The sequence below is a fragment of the Cherax quadricarinatus genome, chromosome 3 (assembly GCF_038502225.1).
Source record: "Cherax quadricarinatus isolate ZL_2023a chromosome 3, ASM3850222v1, whole genome shotgun sequence".
Classification (NCBI taxonomy): Eukaryota; Metazoa; Arthropoda; class Malacostraca; order Decapoda; family Parastacidae; genus Cherax; species Cherax quadricarinatus.
The window spans coordinates 77,048,905-77,068,086 of NC_091294.1; the positions used below are offsets into that span (position 1 = coordinate 77,048,905).

Here is a 19,182-nt window from a genome sequence, read left to right on the forward strand (position 1 = left end):
TCAATGATGTAGTTCTACATGAAGTATCCTGACATCAATGATGTAGTTCTACATGAAGGACCCTGACATCAATGATGTAGTTCTACATGAAGGACATACCTTTGATATACCTTTGAAGAGTTTCGAGAGTTTGTCTACTCTCTGAGCCCGGCCATGGGCCAGGCTCGTCTGGTGCTTGCCTGGTCAACCAGGCTGTTGTTGCTGGAGGCCCACTGCCCCACATATCCATCGCAGCCTGGTTGATCTGGCACCTGGTGAAGATACTTGTCCAGTTTCCTCTTGAAGGCTTCTACACTTGTTCCAGCAGTGTTTCTGATATCTTCTGGTAAGAAGTTGAAAAGTCTGAGACCCCAGATGTTGATACAGTGTTCCCTTATTGTCCCCACCGCACCCCTGCTCCTCCCATATCTCTCACTTCAGTATGTTGTTATGGCAGTGTGCAGATTTGGGACCAAGCCCTCGAGTACCTTCCAGGTATATATTATCATGTACCTCTCTCTCCTCCGCTCCAATGAGTACATGTTCAAGACTTGCAGGCGTTCCCAGTAGTTTAGATGCTTTACTGGCTCAATGTGAGCCATAAACAATCTCTGTATTTGTTCCAGCTCCGATATTTCTCCTGCCTTGAACGGGGCCGTCAGCACTGAGCAATACTCTAAGTGAGGGAGCGCTAGCGATTTGAAGTGTGTCACCATCGGCATTATTTCCCTTGTTTTGAAAGTTCTCAATACCCACCCCGTCATCTTCCTGGCTGTCGTGATCTTTGTCTTGTTATGGTCTTTAAAAGAAAGGTCCACTGACATAATTATTCCTAGGTCTTTTACGTGTTCCTTACGTTCTATTTGGTGACCCTCTTGAGTTTTGTATATAGTGCTCCTTTTGAGTTCTTCATTCTTTCCATGCCTAAGCAGCTGGAACTTATCACCATTGAACATCATGTTGTTCTCCACTGCCCACTGGAAAACCCTGTTTATATCTTCCTGTACTTTTTCAGTGTCCTCTACTGTACTGACTTTCATGCTTAGTTTAGTGTCATCTACAAATGATACAAAAGTGTGCCGGGTGTTTTTGTCTATGTCTGCCATGAGGATGAGGAACAGCAGAGGTGCCAGGACAGTGTCCTGGAGCACTGAGCTTTTGACCTCGCTGATGCTGGATCTTGCCCTGTTCACTACTACTTTTTGTGTTCTGTGTGTTAGGAAACCGAAAATCCATCTGCCTACCTTCCCGCTAATACCCATGGCCTTCATTTTGTGTGCTATCACTCCATGATCGCATTTGTCAAACGCCTTTGCAAAATCTGTGTAAATTACATCTGCGTTTTGGTCATCTTCCAGTGCCTCTGTAATCCCGTCATAATGGTTCAGCAGCTGTGACAGACATGATCGTCCTGCTCTAAAACCATGCTGGTTCGGGTTATGTTGGTTGTGCTGGTCCATGAAATTTGTAACCTGTCGTCTCATCACTCTTTCGAAGATTTTTATGATGTGAGAGGTTAGGGCTACTGGTCTGTAATTTTTAGCTAGTGCTCTACTACCTCCCTTGTGCAAAGGAGCTATGTCTGCACTCTTTAAGGCCTCCGGTATTTCACCTAGATCTAAGCTCTTTCTCCAAAGAATACTGAGGGCTCGTGCTAGTGGTACTTTGCACTTCTTTATAAATAGAGCATTCCATGAATCTGGTCCAGGTGCTGAGTGAGTGGGCATGTTATCCATTTCCATTTCAATGATGTAGTTCTATATGAGGGACCCTGGCATCAATGATGTAGTAATACATGAAGGACCCTGGCATCAATGATGTAATAATACATGAAGGACCCTGGCATCAATGATGTAATAATACATGAAGGACCCTGGCATCAATGATGTAATAATACATGAAGGACCCTGGCATCAATGATGTAATAATACATGAAGGACCCTGGCATCAATGATGTAGTAATACATGAAGGACCCTGGCATCAATGATGTAGTAATACATGAAGGACCCTGGCATCAATGATGTAGTAATACATGAAGGACCCTGGCATCAATGATGCATTTCTACATGAAGGACACTGGCATCAATGATGTAGTAATACATGAAGGACACTGGCATCAATGATGTAGTAATACATGAAGGACACTGGCATCAATGATGTAGTAATACATGAAGGACACTGGCATCAATGATGTAGTAATACATGAAGGACACTGGCATCAATGATGCATTTCTACATGAAGGACACTGGCATCAATGATGTAGTAATACATGAAGGACCCTGGCATCAATGATGTAATAATACATGAAGGACCCTGGCATCAATGATGCATTTCTACATGAAGGACACTGGCATCAATGATGTAGTAATACATGAAGGACACTGGCATCAATGATGTAATAATACATGAAGGACCCTGGCATCAATGATGCATTTCTACATGAAGGACACTGGCATCAATGATGTAGTAATACATGAAGGACCCTGGCATCAATGATGTAGTAATACATGAAGGACCCTGGCATCAATGATGCATTTCTACATGAAGGACACTGGCATCAATGATGTAGTAATACATGAAGGACACTGGCATCAATGATGTAATAATACATGAAAGACACTGGCATCAATGATGTAGTAATACATGAAGGACCCTGGCATCAATGATGTAGTAATACATGAAGGACCCTGGCATCAATGATGCATTTCTACATGAAGGACACTGGCATCAATGATGTAATAATACATGAAGGACCCTGGCATCAATGATGTAATAATACATGAAGGACCCTGGCATCAATGATGCATTTCTACATGAAGGACACTGGCATCAATGATGTAGTAATACATGAAGGACCCTGGCATCAATGATGCATTTCTACATGAAGGACCCTGGCATCAATGATGTAGTAATACATGAAGGACCCTGGCATCAATGATGTAGTAATACATGAAGGACCCTGGCATCAATGATGTAGTAATACATGAAGGACCCTGGCATCAATGATGCATTTCTACATGAAGGACACTGGCATCAATGATGTAATAATACATGAAGGACCCTGGCATCAATGATGTAGTAATACATGAAGGACCCTGGCATCAATGATGTAGTAATACATGAAGGACCCTGGCATCAATGATGTAGTAATACATGAAGGACCCTGGCATCAATGATGTAGTAATACATGAAGGACCCTGGCATCAATGATGTAGTAATACATGAAGGACCCTGGCATCAATGATGTAGTAATACATGAAGGACCCTGGCATCAATGATGTAATAATACATGAAGGACCCTGGCATCAATGATGTAATAATACATGAAGGACCCTGGCATCAATGATGCATTTCTACATGAAGGACCCTGGCATCAATGATGTAGTAATACATGAAGGACCCTGGCATCAATGATGTAATAATACATGAAGGACCCTGGCATCAATGATGTAATAATACATGAAGGACCCTGGCATCAATGATGTAATAATACACGAAGGACCCTGGCATCAATGATGTAATAATACATGAAGGACCCTGGCATCAATGATGTAGTAATACATGAAGGACCCTGGCATCAATGATGTAGTAATACATGAAGGACCCTGGCATCAATGATGTAGTTCTACATGAAGGACCCTGGCATCAATGATGTAATAATACATGAAGGACCCTGGCATCAATGATGTAGTAATACATGAAGGACCCTGGCATCAATGATGTAGTAATACATGAAGGACCCTGGCATCAATGATGTAATAATACATGAAGGACCCTGGCATCAATGATGTAATAATACATGAAGGACCCTGGCATCAATGATGCATTTCTACATGAAGGACACTGGCATCAATGATGTAGTAATACATGAAGGACACTGGCATCAATGATGTAATAATACATGAAGGACACTGGCATCAATGATGTAGTAATACATGAAGGACCCTGGCATCAATGATGTAGTAATACATGAAGGACACTGGCATCAATGATGTAATAATACATGAAGGACACTGGCATCAATGATGTAGTAATACATGAAGGACACTGGCATCAATGATGTAATAATACATGAAGGACACTGGCATCAATGATGTAGTAATACATGAAGGACACTGGCATCAATGATGTAATAATACATGAAGGACACTGGCATCAATGATGTAGTAATACATGAAGGACACTGGCATCAATGATGTAATAATACATGAAGGACACTGGCATCAATGATGTAGTAATACATGAAGGACACTGGCATCAATGATGTAGTTCTACACAAGGGACCCTGACATCAATGATGTAGTTCTACATGAGGCACAGTGAAAGGGTTAAGTAAGTCAGTAGTCAAGACTTAATTATAAACAAGCAGATTACCTTTCACATGTTGTTGTTGGCTGTGCAACACTCAGGGCTGACACCGGCTGTTTACACTCATTCACAGAAGTTAGACGAAGCTGGTCGTTGTCTCATTTACAGCAGTTTGACAACACTGGGCGCTACCACTGTGTACTGTTTTACTACCAGAGTAATGTTTACCTGTAACAGATAAACCTGAACACTAGGATCATTCTGAGAACATCTATTGAAAGGTATCCGAAATATAATGTATCCTGCACACATTGTATTCTGAAAAAAAAAACGGAAGTGGTACAATGCAGTATAGTCGTGTGATGCATAATGACATTTCAATGAATCCTGTGATACTCCAATACTGAAACTATATACTGTGCCAAAACAAAAGCATTCACATTGCTAAACTCATAAACTAGTATTTAGTCACTTAGCCATAATACCAACTTACCTCATAATTTGTAATATTTTACAATTAAGAATAAAACTAAGTCTGCCCGAAATGCCTAGCCATGCTAAGCGTTCTAGTGGTACACTCTGTAATCACAATTTTACTACATGTAAACCAAACAATAACCAAATTTCTGTAAACTCAGCACTGTAATCCTTATAGAGAATAAACTTTGAACTTTGAACTTTGAATGACAGACCACATATGTGATGGTGTAAACAAACCTGCGCTGCTGATCATACAGAAGTATTGCATGTACAATTATGTGCGGTACATGAGGGCCCAGTTTTACAGTGCTTCATTTTACGGCATTTCACTAATGTAGTCAATTTGAATTATAGCCATTCTTCATTTATTCAGACTTGCTATAATAAATATATTCAGCACTCGCTATAAGCTAAAAATTTAAATATTTTAAGGCAAGTAGTGTGCGTACTGCATATGCATTTTTTAGGCCTAGCTTTATGGTTCACTTAATATATGATAGTGTAAACATATTACTGTATTAGGCTTTTATATATATTCGAAAGTGAAAAAAAAGGCTGTTTTTCACTTTACAGCAAATTTCACTTAACAGCAGCAGCCCGGAGCCTAACCTGCTGTGTAAGTGGGGCCCTACAGTAGCCCGGAACCTAACCTACTGTACAAGCAGGGCCCTATAGTAGCCCAGAACCTAACCTGCTGTATAAGTGGGGTCCTACAGTAGCCCTGAACCTAACTTGCTGTATAAGCAGAGCCATGCAGTAGCCCAGAACCTAACCTGCTGTATAAGTGGGGTCCTACAGTAGCCCTGAACCTAACCTGCTGTATAAGCAGGGTCATACAGTAGCCCAGAACCTAACCTGCTGTATAAGTGGGGTCCTACAGTAGCCCTGAACCAAACCTGCTTTATAAGCAGGGTCATACAGTAGCCCAGAACCTAACCTGCTGTATAAGTGGGGCCCTACAGTAGCCCTGAACCTAACCTGCTGTATAAGCAGGGCCCTACAGTAGCCCTGAACCTAACCTGCTGTATAAGCAGGGCCATACAGTAGCCCAGAACCTAACCTGCCATATAAGTCTGGCCCTACAGTAGTCCGTTGTAAGTCCGATGCCTTGGATTTAGGACGGGCTCTCTGACCAGTATGCAAACCTAAATAATGTACATTAGAGTTGATTTCCTCTATTCTGTTTACAATATACAGTACACTACTGTATAAACAATTAAAAATATACTAAAAATGTTACAAATGATGTAAAGGTGACATTAAAACAGTATCAAAGATGGTCGACACAAAGCCGCTACCATTATAATACAGTGGACCCCCGGTTAACGAACTTTTTTCATTCCAGAAGTACGTTCAGGTGCCAGTACTGACCGAATTTTTTCCCATAAGGAATATTGTGAAGTAGATTAGTCCATTTCAGACCCCCAAACATACACGTACAAACGCACTTACATAAATACACTTACATAATTGGTCGCATTCGGAGGTAATCGTTATGCGGGGGTCCACTGTATGCTCCTTGCTTAACGACGAATTCATTTACCAATGTGGCCTTAGAAACGCAACTCTGTTGTTAAGCGAGGAGAGGCTGTATTATGTTCAGTGAAGTAACTGCTTGTTTTAAGGCTGGGAAGAATTAATGAACTTAATATATTTAATATATATTACACCTTCTATGTGTTCACAGGCTATATTATACCTTCTACCTACACCAAGTCACTGTATTTCAGACAAATGCCATTTTTCCCAAAATTTCATAGCAGAAGGCCTTCCGAAACAAAAGAATTCTGGTTAACAACAACAGATATCAGAGTTCTATCACAAACAATAGTTAGGTAGTTTTTTTTATACACAAACCAATTTTACATGCCAACAGCTGTTATCGAACCTCAGCTCATTTCAAAGACCAGCTCTAAGGTATACTACCACACCCCAGGATACCATCCACAACAGTCAGCTAACACCCAGGTACCTACTTACTGTTAGGTGAACAGGGACAGCAGGTGTCTTATTTGTTATTTTTTCTTATGAAATCGTAGAGAATCTTTTTGTGAAGGTAATAAAACAAAAAGTACGAAATTTGGTGGAAAATTGACGAAATTATGCTCTCGCAAATTTTGATGTGTCAGCGATATTTACGAATCGGCGATTTTGCCGACTTTGACTCCCATTTTAGGCCAATTACATTATTCCAATCAACCAAATTCTTAGCTATTTCACTAGTATTACTTCTATTCTATCGATTGAGCACAAGAAATCGCCAAGTCAACTGTTTCAACTACAAAATAAAGTGATCGGAAATTGTTAATTTGGCCAATTTAACACAAAGTTCAAAATATTCCAATTTCAAAATAGGGTCCAGAATGAACAATGTAGGCATTCCTGGCACTAAACTAACATTTCCTCTGTTCATTAGTTATGTTTTGAGGCTTTACAAATAAATTCCATTTTGATTTTTTATTCACATAATGAATTTTTATTCACACCAAAAAATAGAAGATTTACTGTTATGCAATACTGTAATAATTGTATAAATATCATCACCATATTTGTGAATGTATATTAGACCCACCAGCTGACGTGTATTAGACGTGTGAGGTCGTTTGTTTACTCTTGAATATCGGCAAAAATTTAACATTTCTGCTACTTTGAGCTCAGTTTCAAGCCATTTCCAGTGCTAAAACCAATCAAAATCATCTCTATTTCTGTAATATGTCTTCCATTCTATCAAATGAGACCAAGAAATCGCAAATACAACTATAAAAAACATACGAAAAAACACTGCAAAGTCGCTGTTTTAATCGAAAAATCATGATTATATTTTTTTCTCTCATTATACACAGTGTGCTGCAGGATCTGTTTTATGTGGTGCACACATACCACATAGATGTATTCTCTCATATCTAGGCCCAAATGTACCACTCACAGTTTATCAGAGTGAGCTGAGCTCATGGCGTAGATCTACGGTTTGGACCCTGAACATAAAGCCGTAGATCTACGGGACGGACCCTGAAAGGGTTAAGGAAACTTGTCGTAATGTTTCTACCTGTACTGGGAACCGAACCATGTAAAAAAAAAATCCTGCAGGACGCAGTGCATGAGAAAAAACTGCAACCGTATTTATGGTTTAAAAGAGCGACTTTGCAATGTACGTATTTTCATACGGATTTTATGGTTGTATTCAGTTTCTTGGTCTTATTTGATAGGATGGAAGACATATTACAGAAATAGAGATGATTTTAATGGATTTTAGGACTGAAAATAGTTTGAAATTAAGCTCTAAATAGCAGAAATGTTAAATTTTTTCAATAATCCAGAGTAAACAAATTGTCACTCGTCCAATATGTATCCAACTGGTGGGTCTAATATGTATCCAACTGGTGGGTCTAATATGCGTTCATGAATGTGCTGACATTATTTATATGATAATTACAATAATGCATAACAGTAAATCTATTTGTGTGAATAAAAATTCAAAATGGAATTCACGTGTAAATCCTGGAAATGTAACTAATGAACAGAGGAAATGTTATTTTAGTGCCAGTAATGTCTGCATTGTTTATGGGCCCTATTTTGAAATTGGCATATTTTGAAATTTATGTGAAATTGGCCAAATCACTTTATTGGATAGTCAAAATAGTTGATTGGGTGGTGTCTTGTGCTCAGTTGATAAAAATGGAAGACATATTAGCAAAGTAACTAAGGGTTTGGCCTACTGGAGCAATGTAATTGTCCTAAAATAAGACTCAAAGTGGGCAGAATCGCTGATACGTAAACATCACTGACACGACAAAATTTGTGAAAGTGTAATTTCATCAATTTTCCATCAAATTTTGTACTTTTTGCTTTATTACCTTCAGAAAAAGATTCTATACCATAATTTTTTTTTTTTTTTTAAATTCTTGGACCCTGTAGACAATTTCCAGATCAGGGGTCTGAACCCTGAAAGGGTTAAGACACCTGCTGTCCCTGTTCACCTAGCAGTAGGTACCTGAGTGTTAAATCACCTTACACCTGTTATCCTTGTTCAATTAGTAGTAAGTACATACCTGGGTGTTAGTTGACTGGTGTGGGTTGCATCCTGGGTATTATTTTGAATTCATCACAAGAAATACAAGTTTTACCCTATTTCTTGGATAATAAATTATTACCAAAAATAACTGGTCATGGTATAGGTTGTCCTGATAATTAACCCATTCATTGTCCAGATCACCAAAATCTCAATGGCCAAAAGCCCCCCCCCCCCAAAAAAAAAAGCCCTGAAATGGTAGAGAATTTCTTTTTGATGGTATTGATGCCAAAAGTATAAAATTTAATGGAAAACTTAGGGAATTATGCTGGTGCAAAGTTAGCAGTCTTGGTGTAATTTACTCACCTGTGATTTTGCCCAATTAAAAGTCTTATTTTAGGCCAATGCCATTGTCCCAGTCAACCAAATTCTTACCTATTTTGCTAGTATGCTTTTCCATCTATGGATTGAGTACAAGAAACCACCCGTTCAACTATTTCAACCATCCAATCAAGTGACCAGAAATTGGTTTTTGACTAATTCCACACAAAATTAAAAAAAAAATGCAAAATGTCCAAAAAGGGTTCAGGATAAACAGTATAGACATTTCTGGCACTAAAACAACATTTCTATTGTTCATTAGTCATGTCCTCTGGCCTCACCTATATTACACTTTCTTTCCATTTTGAATTCTTATTCACAAAAAAAGAAAAAGATTTATTACTTTCTTATGTTCTTATTGCATGGGTAGCTGAATATTTATTCTGCTAATGGGAAGGATTGTGAAGGACCTGCCTAGTAAGGGGAAATCAGGCCTACTGCATTGTTACTCCTTTCTTATGTTTGTATGGTGTTATAACCATACTAGACAGACTGTTCCACTCATCAACCTAAGAACATAAAGGAGGAACACTTCAGTAGGCCTGTTGGCCCATACTTGGCAGGTCCTTCACAAATCCAACCCACTAACAGAATAAACGCTACCCAAGCAATACTATTTGATAATTCAATTTACTCACGTGCAAGTCCCACTCAAATCCAACCCCTCTCACTCATGTATTTGAAACTACCCAAGGTTTTAGCATACATAGGACCTTGGGTAAAGGGATGGGGACTGTAGTGGCAGGAACATTGTAGTGAGGAACATTGTGATGGGGAACTGAGACCATTTCTTCATATTTACAAACAGTTTTGTAGGGAATTATGCCTCTATCAATGTCGTTCATCAACTTCAAAGTCCTCAACATAAATATGATTTGGTGGTTTGGAATTCGCGAATGTGTGAAGCCCTCGAAAGTTGAAAACGCGAATGTTGAGGGAGACCTGTAGTTGCTTCCTACAGGAGATGACTGTAATAATGTAGTTGGACTCGCATGTAGTTTTGCTGGATAACAATCAATGATCTGGTCTAGGCCACTGATAGGAATTTACCCGATTCCGAACCAGGGCCTAAAATTTTTTAACCAATCACTAAGCCAGGTTTCTGTAAGAATTGAGAGAGGTCAGTGATTATACAGTGAATGTACCTAACAATATTTTAATAAAAATATTAACAATAATTTTCCATGGGGATATGGAACAAAATTCTTCCTCCGTAAGCCATGCGTGTCGTAAGAGGCAACTAAAATGCTGGGAGCAAGGGGCTAGTAACCTCTTCTGTATATATTACTAAATATAAAACGAGAAACTTTCATTTTTTCTTTTGGGCCACCCTGCCTCAGTGGGATACGGCCGGTGTGTTGAACGAAAGAAAGATTAACAATAATAATAATATTTATTTCTACAAGTACAGTGGAACCTTGAAAATCGAACGTACCAAATATCGAATGTTTTGAAAACAAGACCATTTTTTCGGACAAACTGTGTACCAAAAATCAAACGCGTTTCAAATTTCGGACCGCCAGGTACGGGACCTGTCCACTGGCCCGCTCTGTCCGCTGGCCCGCTCTGTCCTCGTCCCCGCGCAGGCGCCGTGAGCAGTCTAGCTTTGTTTATGCTTGAGCGAACACTAACCTGCGATCTCATTCACACATTTTACGATTATTTAATTGTGTTTAGTGCTTGTGGGGCTGTGAAATAAGCTGCCATGGGCCCAAAGAAACTTGCTAGCGGTACCCCTGTGGTAAAGAAAGTGAGAAACACCATAGATGTGAAGAAGGAAATAATACAGAAGTATGAGATTGGAGTGGGACTTGTTGAGCTTGCCAGGATGTACAGAGGACTGTGGACAGTTATTTTGTGAGACAGAAACAGACGACCGTGGAGTTATTTTGTGAGACAGAAACAGACGACGGTGGATAGCTATTTTGCGAGACAGAAACAGAGGACTGTAGACAGTTATTTTGTGAGACTGGGGTCCTATGACTCTCAAGCATTAAAATACAGAGAAGGGAAGCAACCCCAGAGAGGGTTTTGATACCGAAAATCCTCATGGAGGGGGATTCTCCTTCCAAACAATAACCCCAACTCCCTCTCTCCTCCTCCCTATTTTCCAGATGCCATCACCAATCTTTAATAAAATTGAGTAAAAATGTTATTTTATATTACTATACATAATTAAAGACTATAGCATTTGTTGTGTGTATGTAAAACTGTAATTAATCTCTATAAAATGTATTATTTTTGTGAATATTTTTGGGTTTCTGGAACGGATTAATTGTATTTCCATTATTTCTTATGGGAAATATTGCTTCGAATTTCAGACTTTTCGAATTTAGAACTAACTCCTGGAACGGATTAAGTTCAATTTTTGAGGTTCCACTGTACATGATGCAACTTATATAGACAATAGCTGACATCAATGACATTCTATATAGAAAGTCCTTGGTTATAAAGAGCATTTCCCACAGCTTGGGTTAATTTTGTCCCCAGGATGCCACCCACACCAGTCCACTAACACCCAGGTACCTACTTACTGCTAGGTGAACAAGGACAGCAGGTGTAAGGTAACACCCAGGTACCTACTCACTGCTAGGTGAACAAGGACAGCAGGTGTAAGGTAACACCCAGGTACCTACTCACTGCTAGGTGAACAAGGACAGCAGGTGTAAGGTAACACCCAGGTACCTACTCACTGCTAGGTGAACAGGGACAGCAGATGTCTTGAGGAAACACGTCCTAATGTTTCCACCCGTACTGGGAATCGAGTCATGGACCTCAATGTGTAAGGCGAGTATGCTACCAACCCAGCCACGGGACACCTAACATGTATGCTGCAGAAATTAAAATTTTTATTATTATTATTATTATTTATTATTAATGGTGTTATTGTCATCATATTTACTTGTTGATCTGCCAATTTAGTTCAAATCAAATTAAAATTTTTTTCAAAGAATTACAGAGTGTAGCCGACTTACAAAATCGCAATGGCACAAAAGCAAAAATAAAAATAACGGAATGGGTAGTAGGTTGAACTCGTGGCAAAGGGGGTCCTAATATCTCCAGGCCATTTCATTTTTTACAGGGTGTAGACTGAGATGTGAAATTACAGTAAATGTTCAATATAAAGACCCCAATACATTACAGTGGACCCCTGGTTCGCGAAGTCATCGGTATCTGATAAATCCAGTATCCGAAGCACTATATCGCAAAAAATTTGCCTCGGTTCCCATTACAAAACCCGGTACGCGATACGATTCATACAAGACATGTCCACGTGTGGCCTGAACTGCCCCGTGTGTGCCAGTTTACAAGCCAGCCAGTGTGCGTACATCTAAGGATACATTCGGTACATTCCATATTATCCATATCATCACTGTTTTTGGTGCTTGTTTCTGCCAAATAAGTCACCATGGGCCCCAAGAAAGCTTCTAGTGCCAACCCTGTGGTAAAAAGGGTGAGAATTAGTATGGAAATTAAGAAAGATTTTGAAGGGTTTGGGGCTAACCCTGAGAAGCCTATGCCAGTTGTGGAATCCATTGTGCCTAATTAAAAAATTAAGGAAATGTGTGCACAGTGGGTTGAACTGCAAACCTTTATGGATGAAAATCACCCTAACACAGCTACTGCAAGCCGTGCTGGTGACTATTACACTGACAATGTTGTGAACCACTTTAGGAAAGTCATAAAGGAACGAGAGGTACAGGCCTCTATGGACAGATATATTGTGCGACAGAAGTCCAGTGACTCTCAAGCTGGTCCTAGTGGCATTAAAAGAAGAAGGGAAGTAACCCTGGAAAAGGACTTGCTACCTCAAGTCCTAATGGAGAGGGATTCCCCTTCTAAATATTAAAAACTTCGACACTCTCCCCTCCTCCCATACCATCAATCATCACCAGATCTTCATTAAAGGTAAGTGTCAATTATTCTATTGTGATAATTCTATTGTTATTATTGTTATTGTAATTATTCTATTGCATTAAACTTAATATATCATGTGGTAAAAGTTTTTTTTTTTCATACTTTTGGGTGTCTTGCAAGGATTAATTTGATTTCCATTATTTCTTATGGGGAAAATTGATTCACTTTCCGATAATTTTGCTTTACGATGAGCTCTCAGGAATGGATTAATAACGTGAACCGGGGGTCCACTGTACAGGTGGAGCTCACTTTACGGAGTTCCACTTCTTGGCATTCTGCTAATGCGGCGATTATCAATTATAGCCATTTTTCATTTATTTGGCACTGGTTCCGTTATTCTGGCCTGACAAAAATTCTTTTAAGTAATGTGTGAACTTATTTAACTTATTTTTGTTTTTAGACCTAGGTCTACTGCACACTTAATGTATGATAGTTTTATACAAAAGTCAGATTTTTTAGATTTTGCCACCGAAGTGGCTAGTTTATTGTGCACCCCATATCCATCCTGTGGACGGTAGCGCGAGAGCATATGGATACACAAAAGGCCTAGGAACGAGGCCCCAAAGGGTTAACAGGAATACATATGGATTTATATCTACATATCTATAGTTCACTTATCTGTTACAAGCAAATTTAGGAAATTTGCTTAGTATATCTAGTATCTTATTTTCATTAATAAGATATCTTGACATGTCACATAGGTTATTATACTGTCTGTCTCTGTATTCCTCAATGAGTGGACAATTAAGCACATAGTGTTCAAGAGAGTGACCATATGCCTGATCACATAATTTACATTTAGTTTGATCATCATCTGTGTGTCTCCCAAACTGCCAGAAGTACTTGTAACCAAGCCTAAGCCTGGCCACTACAACATCAGTCAGTCTGTTCACATTGCAAGTTGCTCCATAAACATACTTATCTACGTTCATGTTATCATAGTGGGTTATAGATCTACTCAGGCTTCTAACTGCATTCCTATAACAATCATTTTCATTATTTACTTCTCTCCTAATATTATTCCTAATGCTAGACACAGTTATACCAAAGTTATATTCTACATTCTCCTTCTGGGTACTCTTCTTGGCTAACATATCAAACCATCACAAATTTGAAATTTTTTAAGTTGAACCATTGTAAAGTTGAAATATCGTAATTTGAACCACTGGAATGTTGAAAATCCTAAGTTGAACCACAGTAAGTCAAGGACCACCTGTATTCCATTACATCGAAGACTTCCTGTAAGTTTTGGGAAATATTAAAGACAGCCCCAGTTACGTGGGGCAACTCTGGCAGATCAACACTAAATTTCATGAATTACAAAACTCTACTCAACGAATTAAAAAAAAAAAAGAAGCAATATTACTTTCATGAGACAATCAAACATAAATAATATATCTAATATTAAACATAAATATCTAATATTAAACATAAATAACATATCTAATATTAAATATAAATAACATATCTAATATTTATTTATTTTTTAATAAATAACTTATCTAATATTAAACAAATAACTTATTCAATATAGATACCATCTTATATTAACCATAAATAACAGCATGAAGGGTTCTTGATGAACATTATGGAGGGTTCTTGATGAACATTATGGAGGGTTCTTGATGAACATTATGAAGGGTTCATGATGAACATTATGAAGGGTTCTTGATGAACATTATGGAGGGTTCTTGATGAACATTATGGAGGGTTCTTGATGAACATTATGAAGGGTTCTTGATGAACATTATGAAGAGTTCTTGATGAACATTATGGAGGGTTCTTGATGAACATTATGGAGGGTTCTTGATGAACATTATGAAGGGTTCTTGATGAACATTATGGAGGGTTCTTGATGAACATTATGGAGGGTTCTTGATGAACATTATGGAGGGTTCTTGATGAACATTATGGAGGGTTCTTGATGAACATTATGGAGGGTTCTTGATGAACATTATGGAGGGTTCTTGATGAACATTATGGAGGGTTCTTGATGAACATTATGGAGGGTTCTTGATGAACATTATGAAGGGTTCTTGATGAACATTATGGAGGGTTCTTGATGAACATTATGAAGGGTTCTTGATGAACATTATGAAGGGTTCTTGATGAACAGCATGAAAGGTTCATGATGAACATTATGAAGGGTTCATGATGAACATTATGAAGGGTTCATGATGAACATTATGAAGGGTTCATGAACATTATGAAGGGTTCATGATGAACATTATGAAGGGTTCATGAACATTATGAAGGGTTCATGATGAACATTATGAAGGGTTCTGGATGAACATTATGAAGGGTTCATGATGAACATTATGAAGGGTTCTGGATGAACATTATGAAGGGTTCATGATGAACATTATGAAGGGTTCATGATGAACATTATGAAGGGTTCATGATGAACATTATGAAGGGTTCTGGATGAACATTATGAAGGGTTCTGTATGAACATTATGAAGGGTTCTGGATGAACATTATGAAGGGTTCATGATGAACATTATGAAGGGTTCTGGATGAACATTATGAAGGGTTCATGATGAACATTATGAAGGGTTCATGATGAACATTATGAAGGGTTCATGATGAACATTATGAAGGGTTCATGATGAACATTATGAAGGGTTCATGATGAACATTATGAAGGGTTCTGGATGAACATTATGAAGGGTTCATGATGAACATTATGAAGGGTTCTGGATGAACATTATGGAGGGTTCATGATGAACATTATGAAGGGTTCATGAACATTATGAAGGGTTCATGATGAACATTATGAAGGGTTCATGATGAACATTATGAAGGGTTCATGATGAACATTATGAAGGGTTCATGATGAACATTATGAAGGGTTCTGGATGAACATTATGAAGGGTTCATGATGAACATTATGAAGGGTTCATGATGAACATTATGAAGGGTTCATGATGAACATTATGAAGGGTTCATGATGAACATTATGAAGGGTTCTGGATGAACATTATGAAGGGTTCATGATGAACATTATGAAGGGTTCATGATGAACATTATGAAGGGTTCTGGATGAACATTATGAAGGGTTCTGGATGAACATTATGAAGGGTTCTTGATGAACATTATGGAGGGTTCATGATGAACATTATGAAGGGTTCATGAACATTATGAAGGGTTCATGATGAACATTATGAAGGGTTCTGGATGAACATTATGAAGGGTTCATGATGAACATTATGGAGGGTTCATGATGAACATTATGAAGGGTTCATGAACATTATGAAGGGTTCATGATGAACATTATGAAGGGTTCATGATGAACATTATGAAGGGTTCATGATGAACATTATGAAGGGTTCATGATGAACATTATGAAGGGTTCATGATGAACATTATGAAGGGTTCTGGATGAACATTATGAAGGGTTCATGATGAACATTATGAAGGGTTCATGATGAACATTATGAAGGGTTCTGGATGAACATTATGAAGGGTTCATGATGAACATTATGAAGGGTTCATGATGAACATTATGAAGGGTTCATGATGAACATTATGAAGGGTTCATGATGAACATTATGAAGGGTTCATGATGAACATTATGAAGGGTTCTGGATGAACATTATGAAGGGTTCATGATGAACATTATGAAGGGTTCATGATGAACATTATGAAGGGTTCATGATGAACATTATGAAGGGTTCTGGATGAACATTATGAAGGGTTCATGAACATTATGAAGGGTTCATGATGAACATTATGAAGGGTTCATGATGAACATTATGAAGGGTTCATGATGAACATTATGAAGGGTTCATGATGAACATTATGAAGGGTTCATGATGAACATTATGAAGGGTTCTTGATGAACAGCATGAAGGGTTCTTGATGAACATTATGAAGGGTTCTTGATGAACATTATGAAGGGTTCATGATGAACATTATGAAAGGTTCTGGATGAACATTATGAAGGGTTCTGGATGAACATTATGAAGGGTTCTTGATGAACATTATGAAGGGTTCTTGATGAACATTATGAAGGGTTCTTGATGAACAGCATGAAGGGTTCATGATGAACATTATGAAGGGTTCTTGATGAACATTATGAAGGGTTCTTGATGAACATTATGAAGGGTTCTTGATGAACATTATGAAGGGTTCTTGATGAACATTATGAAGGGTTCTTGATGAACATTATGAAGGGTTCTTGATGAACATTATGAAGGGTTCTTGATGAACATTATGAAGGGTTCATGAACATTATGAAGGGTTCTTGATGAACATTATGAAGGGTTCTTGATGAACAGCATGAAAGGTCCATGATGAACAGCATGAAGGGTTCATGATGAACATTATGAAGGGTTCTGGATGAACATTATGAAGGGTTCATGATGAACATTATGAAGGGTTCTGGACGAACAGCATGAAGGGTTCTTGATGAACATTATGAAGGGTTCTTGATGAACATTATGAAGGGTTCTTGATGAACATCATGAAAGGTCCATGATGAACAGCATGAAGGGTTCATGATGAACATTATGAAGGGTTCATGATGAACATTATGAAGGGTTCTTGATGAACATTATGAAGGGTTCATGAACATTATGAAGGGTTCTTGATGAACATTATGAAGGGTTCTTGATGAACATTATGAAGGGTTCTTGATGAACAGCATGAAAGGTCCATGATGAACAGCATGAAGGGTTCATGATGAACATTATGAAGGGTTCTGGATGAACATTATGAAGGGTTCATGATGAACATTATGAAGGGTTCTGGATGAACAGCATGAAGGGTTCTTGATGAACATTATGAAGGGTTCTTGATGAACATTATGAAGGGTTCTTGATGAACAGCATGAAAGGTCCATGATGAACAGCATGAAGGGTTCATGATGAACATTATGAAGGGTTCATGATGAACATTATGAAGGGTTCTTGATGAACATTATGAAGGGTTCTTGATGAACATTATGAAGGGTTCTTGATGAACATTATGAAGGGTTCTTGATGAACATTATGAAGGGTTCTTGATGAACATTATGAAGGGTTCATGAACATTATGAAGGGTTCTTGATGAACATTATGAAGGGTTCTTGATGAACATTATGAAGGGTTCTTGATGAACATTATGAAGGGTTCTTGATGAACATTATGAAGGGTTCTTGATGAACATTATGAAGGGTTCATGATGAACATTATGAAGGGTTCTGGATGAACATTATGAAGGGTTCTTGATGAACATTATGAAGGGTTCATGATGAACATTATGAAGGGTTCATGATGAACATTATGAAGGGTTCATGATGAACATTATGAAGGGTTCATGATGAACATTATGAAGGGTTCTGGATGAACATTATGAAGGGTTCTTGATGAACATTATGAAGGGTTCATGATGAACATTATGAAGGGTTCTTGATGAACAGTGAACATGAAGAAGGCCCATGAAGGGTTCTTGAACATAACAGTGAACATGAAGAAAGAGTTCTAGCTGAATATCATGAACCTTCATCAGTGGTTCTTGCTGAACATCAACAACCATAACAAAGAGTTCAAAATGAACACCACCAGGCCGCCTGACACTCCACCCCCACACAAAGAACACTTATAACACCGCCCAGAACTGTTCTCAACACTGTTCACTCACTGCTGGTGAACAGTCACTGCCAGGACACCGTCTCCAGGAGGCACCGAGACACATCTCCTTCCTCCCGCAGCAAGATGAGCACTGACGAGGTTATTTAGTGGTGACGACGGCGTCAGTAATGTCTGCCTTTGTTGTTGTGGCTGTTGGGTGTAGTGGTTTGACGGTCTTAGGTGTGTATGTTAGGTGTAGTGGTTTGACGGTCTTAGGTGTGTGTGTTAGGTGTAGTGGTTTGACGGTCTTAGGTGCGTATGTTAGGTGTAGTGGTTTGACGGTCTTAGGTGTGTGTGTTAGGTGTAGTGGTTTGACGGTCTTAGGTGTGTGTGTTAGGTGTAGTGGTTTGACGGTCTTAGGTGTGTGTGTTGGGTATAGTGGTTTGACGGTCTTAGGTGCGTATGTTGGGTATAGTGGTTTGACGGTCTTAGGTGTGTGTGTTGGGTATAGTGGTTTGACGGTCTTAGGTGTGTATGTTGGGTATAGTGGTTT

The 19,182-nt window shown here is 38.6% G+C and overlaps 1 protein-coding gene across 5 annotated transcripts in view; it reads right to left on the reverse strand.

Moving 5' to 3' along the window:
• The window catches only part of LOC128704834 (zinc finger protein 502), a 37,603-nt gene extending 18,670 nt beyond the window's left edge, over window positions 1-18,933 (reverse strand). Inside the window, exons 1-4 of one of the 5 annotated variants that reach the window (XM_053800016.2) lie at window positions 18,700-18,933; window positions 11,849-11,990; window positions 6,236-6,336; window positions 4,356-4,517 (exon numbers count right to left, since the gene is read on the reverse strand). The gene's annotated coding sequence lies outside the window, so the exon portion shown is untranslated. Of the gene's footprint in view, window positions 1-4,355; window positions 4,533-6,235; window positions 6,337-11,848; window positions 11,991-18,699 lie in introns of all 5 variants that reach the window. The other 4 variants (XM_053800000.2, XM_053799976.2, XM_053800009.2 and 1 more) reach the window with 4 other exon arrangements.
• Window positions 18,934-19,182: the final 249 nt, after the last annotated feature.